The following is a 5,895-nucleotide window of genomic DNA, read 5'->3' on the forward strand; positions in this document are numbered from 1 at the left end:
CATTTTAATTATGATGTGTCTTGATATGGGCCTCTTTGGGTTCATCTTGTTTGGGACTTTCTGAACTTCCTGGGATTCTACATCTATTTCTCTCACCAGGTTAGAGAAATTTTTCATCATTATTTCTTTGAATAGGGCTTTAATTTGTTGCTCTCTCTCATCTCCTTCTGGTACCCCAAAGATGCAAATGTTGTTAAGCTTGATGTCCCAGAAGCTCTTAAACAGAAGAAGGAAACTTGTGGAAAACACACATTTTTTGGCCAATATATTTGTTTCTTATAGCTATCAAAAAATTACCACAACTTAGTGGCTTAAAACAGCAAAAAATTGTTGCCTCACTGTTCTGAAAGCTAGAGGTCTGAAATCAAAGTGTCAGCAGGAAGAGGATTCCTCTGGAAGCTCTAGGAAAGAATCTTTTTGTCTCTTCTTTGCCTCTGGCAGCTGTGGGTCATTCGGGGTGTTGTTGGCTTATAGCTGCATTACTTCAATCTCTGCCTCCATAATCAACATGGCTTTCTTTCCTGTGTGTCTGCGTGTCTCAAAATTTTTCTCTCATTATAAAGGAACCAGCCATTAGATATAGGACTCATCCTAACACAGTATGATTTTATCTTAACTTGATTATATCTGCAAAAATCCTGTTTTCAAATGGGTCGCATTCATTGGTACCAGGGATTAAGGCTTGAACATGTGTTTTTGGGACATAATTCAACACACTTAGATCATCTTCACTCTGGAGAATCTGTTCATATTCTTTTTTCCATTTTGGCTTAACGCATTTATTACTCCTTTAAGACTTAGCTCAAGTACCAACTTGTTTTAACATCTTCTCATTTTTCAGCAAGAAATACTCTTATTTTCAGAACTCATTGAGTACTTAATCCCACGTCTACCTTATGAATCAATAATTCCTTCATATTATATTCGTTTGGTTACATGCTTCATTTCACTTAAAAATACTGTTACCTATTTAAAATATAAAATGATCTTTTTAACATTATTTATTTATTTTTAAATTACAGTTGATGTACATTATATTATTTATTATATTAATTTCAGGTGTACAACATAGTGATTAGACATTTATATAACTTAAAAAACGAAAATAATCACTTCTTATATGTATTTGTGACCCATAATATCTAGCCCCTATGTAAGTATAATATGCATTTAACAGTTATTTGCTGAATGAATTTAGTGAAACTTTTCATTTTTCCTTGTTTTCTGTAAATTAACTTTTTTGAACCACTGAATAGAATACTTGCCAATTGAGGGCCAGGCCATCCAGGAATATTTACCATCTATTGAATGCCTACTAAGGGCCAAGAGCTTTAAATATATGTATTCCTATATAGGTAGAAATACCTACATGTATATCACTTTACCAATAAAGAAATTAAGTAACTTGTTTAATTTTCAAAAGCTAACAAGGGCCAGGAAAAGGAATGGAACAAAGATCTGTCCATTCCAAAGCTAATTCTCTTTCATCTGTATAAAGCTGAATCCAAAGAAATATTTTTTTTCCTTAGTGTTGAAAGAGGGTCGGCCAAACAAAATGTCATTTCTTTCTTCACCTGGCCTACTGTGAAATGAGGTAGAGTGCAAGTCCCTGGTATCTCAGACATGAGTTACATAAACCATAAACTATATGTAATCATGATAAATATGAGTAGTATATTTCTTGGATGTTCTCATTTATTTAGTGTCTATTAGTCATTCTTTGACTTTGCAATTAGAATCTGGGAAGCTGAAAACTTCAATAGCATTTGTCTTGCCAAGTTATTTTAACATACGCCTGTAGTACACAGTTTAAGATCCAGTTCAGAAATAAAAACCATTTACATACACATTTGAAATTTTATACTGACCAACCCTAAAATAAATAGAAGTGCTGAATTATTGAAAGGGTCCAAAATTCTGTAAAGGTAATTCATAGTGATGTCCAAAGCTCAGATCATAAATGTTTTCCAAGTTTGTTTCATTTTAATGACTACTATTAAAAAAAGAAGCATTGGCAGAAAGAGTTCATTTTACCTCATTTCAGAAGACTTATCTGTAGTATTTAATACCAGGTGTAAGATGGGAAAATATTGGCTCGTTTTAAGGGAACATATATGTATATATAATTCATATATATGTATATGAATAGATTTATAATCTATTTTGTAATGATTTACTATAAGCCCACGTTAGTAGCCTACATTTGTTATTATAATTTTCAAAATTTTATATTTGATTTCAACTTGATTATTGTAATATCTTTTGTAATTTCATTTTATATAAAATATGTTTTAAAACCATGTGGAATATAGTTAACTATAATCACACAAATATTTTGTTTTTTGAGAAAAATCAAATTATATGCTTAGAAAATTAAATTATAAATGTCAATAAATTTATGTTAACTGGAATTTTGACATTTCTTTTTGTTTCAGCATTAAAAAATTAAATCTGTAATAATAATGGTAGCTAATATCTATTATTTCTGTACTAGCAAGAATCCTGCAATGAGTAGATGTTTACTCAGAAAAAACAAACTTTCAAAAGAAAGTTGACGGCATTTTTTGGTCCACAAAATTTTTTGAAGAAGAAATGAAAAATAAATTTTAGTGTATGCTTGTTTTTATAATCCTTATGTAAAACATTTTAGCTAGTTAACATGTTAAAAAAAAAACCACTTTAATGTTATACTTAAGAACAAAACAAAAACAATTAGTATATGAGTGAAATCAATACCTCATAGATAAATTAATACCTGTGTGTCCCTGGATCAAATATAATTTATATAGAACTGCTTATTTATTGGTAAGCATTTTCTGAATTCCTTTATGACCAGATTATAACAAGGTATTAAGAAACAAAATTAATCTCTAGTTTTTCTTTAGTTTCTCACATTTTTGAGAGAAATCAAATTAAAGACTTTATAATATGACTTGTGACAAGCTTTATTAATTTGAAAAAGAGTAACTAGGAGTATCTTTCAAACTAACTATTGTCTCTTAAATTTTTTTTTGAAATGAAAGTCCTCAGAGAAGTTTAGCTTTAGACTTTTAGGACTTCCTAAATTTTACCAATCTATTAATTCTTATGCCTCCGGAATTCCAGTAACTTTAGTGGTAAAGGTTGGAAAGTCTTTTGGTTATGCAATATTTTATTTTCCACATTTGAATAACCAAATTTTAAACTATTCTCAAGTATATAGCTGTATGTGAATCATCTAACTAACAACCATTGTTGATCCTCTTGCTATGACGTATTTGGAAAATGGTTCTTAAGAAGCGTTTTTGTAAAATCACATTATACTTTTAAATTAAAAATGATAGTCAAGCTAAGTAATCTCTATTCGGTCATTTTCTTTCATTCTAGAGAATTCTGACATGAATTTTCTCATCAATAGTAGATCATTTACGATGCTTTATTTTAGTTATTGTAGTTTTTTTAAGTTCAAAAAGTTTACATGATTATATTTTTTCATAGTCCAATTCTCTTGTAAAATTCTTCACTTTATCTTTTTTGTCATTGTATTCATTTATTTTCTAGGACCTATTAATCCCAGTTACTTTAAAGCTTTTTGATAACTAACATCTGTATCATTGGAAGATCTGTTTCATCTATGTTGTTGTTGTTGTTGTTGTTGTTTTTAACTCACATAGTCCTGACTTTTGGCATGGCTACTTATATTTGATTGCTGGATATTGTAGAGATTCCAGATAATGTGGTTTACTCTTTCCACTAGTTGAAGAGAGTTGTTCTTGAATCTATCAGGGATTTTACTGATTAGAGGGTAGCTGTAGCCCTGGGAAGTCTTAGTCTGTTTCTGGCCCACCCCTGTCTCTCCAAGATTCAACTGAAAGTCCGTTTAGTTTTCTTGGATCTTACTTCTGTTACTTACCTGCTGGGCTTTTCAGAGGCTTTCCACTTAGCACCCTATCCCACACAGAAACTGATCTGGAAACCTCTACCAAAATCTTTTTTTGTTTCTCTGTGCAATGGCCCCTCATCAGTATAAATAACTATATTCTCAGCCGTCTGTCTTTGCTTAGAATTTCTGCATAACAAATTACCATAGACTTCACAGCTTACAACAGCAGCCACTTATTGGGTTGTATTTCTATAGATAGAAGTATGAGCATGGCAGGACTGAGTTATCTGCTCACATTTTCACCAAGATGGCATCAAGGGGGTTGTGTGTTCATTTGGAGTAATTACTAAGGAGGGGTCTGCTTTCTCTCTCATTCAGGATGTTGGAAGAATCTAGTTCCTTGCAGTTGTAGGTGTGAGGTCTCATTTTTCCCCTATATACTGGCCAGGAATTACTTTTAGCTCTTAGAAGGCTACCAGCTTGACTCTGCCACATGGTCCCTTCCATTTTCAAGCACAGCAAAGAAGAATGTCCTTATTACCACTCACGTGTGGAATCTCTCACCAGAAACAATGCAGTTCTCTTAAGAGCTCACATGATTAGATTAGTTCTATCAAGGATATTGTCCCTTTCTTAAAGTCAACTGTGCCATATAACATAATCTAATTACAAGAGTGATATCTATCATATTCAAAGTCCCTTCTACATTCAGGATTGGCAAATGCTCCAGGGTAAAAATGCTTGTAGAAATAAATTTACCATTTCAAGATTTTCTCTAGTTCTGATTGCCTAAACAGCTCCCTGAGCTTACTATTTTACACAGCTTTTTTGATTGTTCTAGGTGGAGCACTGATCTATTGTAAGATTCTCTATTCCACTTCAAAATAGACATTTCTATTAAGTTTTTTAAATCCCTGAGTTACAAATTTCTAATTACAATGATAACAGTGAATTGTGATTTAATTATGTGTGTGTGTGTATATATATATATAATTTATATAATCTCACATCTCACTAAACAAAAACCAGTTTCACAAAGAAGTCTCTTGATTACTTGGCTTGGTAATTTACTCTGCATAACTAGTTTTGTTACATATGGTTGTGTTGGGCTTTAATTCATTTATTTTTAGATGTATGATTTTTTTTAAATAACTGTAATCACAAATACATATGTATAAAATAATGAGAGTTTGGAATTTGGGGTTTAAATTTTTTTTTCAGTTTCAACAAATTAAAATTCAAAGCCTTTATTAGTAATGAAAAATATTTCTAATTATATTTAGAAAGCAGACAACTTTTTAAAAAAGGGTTAGTATAACTGGGATAAATTCTCTGAACAAACTTACTCGGTGGGATGATTAATACACTTTTAGAAAATGTGCAAAATTCTCAGTTATAGCGTAGTAAGAAAACATTAATTTTTTCTAGTATTTCTTTATATTTTGGGGAGGAAGCTTTAGTAATTTTACTGCAACCTATAACATTTATTAGCTAGAAAATTAGGATCCTTTGGCTGTATTTTAAGGTTTTAAAGTAGTTTTAACAAAGTTTCCATGTTATTTTTCTCCAAAATACATACAATTAATTTGAGAAAAAATTGAAAAAAAGGATAATTTAAAAAATTATTTTTTTTCTAGCTCAATCAAATTAGGTCAACTATATATAATCATCTAATTTTTGTACTGCATTTAACTATCTGTAGAAATATATGCCAAATGCCTACATGCAAGTAGAATTTTTTTTAAAAAAAATCAATAAATTAATTATTCTATCTTGTTAGTATTGGAACATATTATAGAAGCAACACTTAGCCAGTATGAAAAAAAAAAAAAACTTTAAAGATGTTTTATAAATCTTAAAGAAAGGCATTTAAGTGACAATGCCATATGCAGCTATAAGTTAAAATTTTCCATATTCTACAGCAAATCTAATTGAAATTCATCGCAAATCATAGTATTAAAATAGTGTTTAATAAGTACCACCTGCACACACTAGTCTGTTAAGTATGTTAGACAATACATTCTTAAGGTAAG

This window comes from Rousettus aegyptiacus, unplaced genomic scaffold, assembly GCF_014176215.1.
Source record: "Rousettus aegyptiacus isolate mRouAeg1 unplaced genomic scaffold, mRouAeg1.p scaffold_m13_p_10, whole genome shotgun sequence".
NCBI classification, from domain to species: Eukaryota; Metazoa; Chordata; class Mammalia; order Chiroptera; family Pteropodidae; genus Rousettus; species Rousettus aegyptiacus.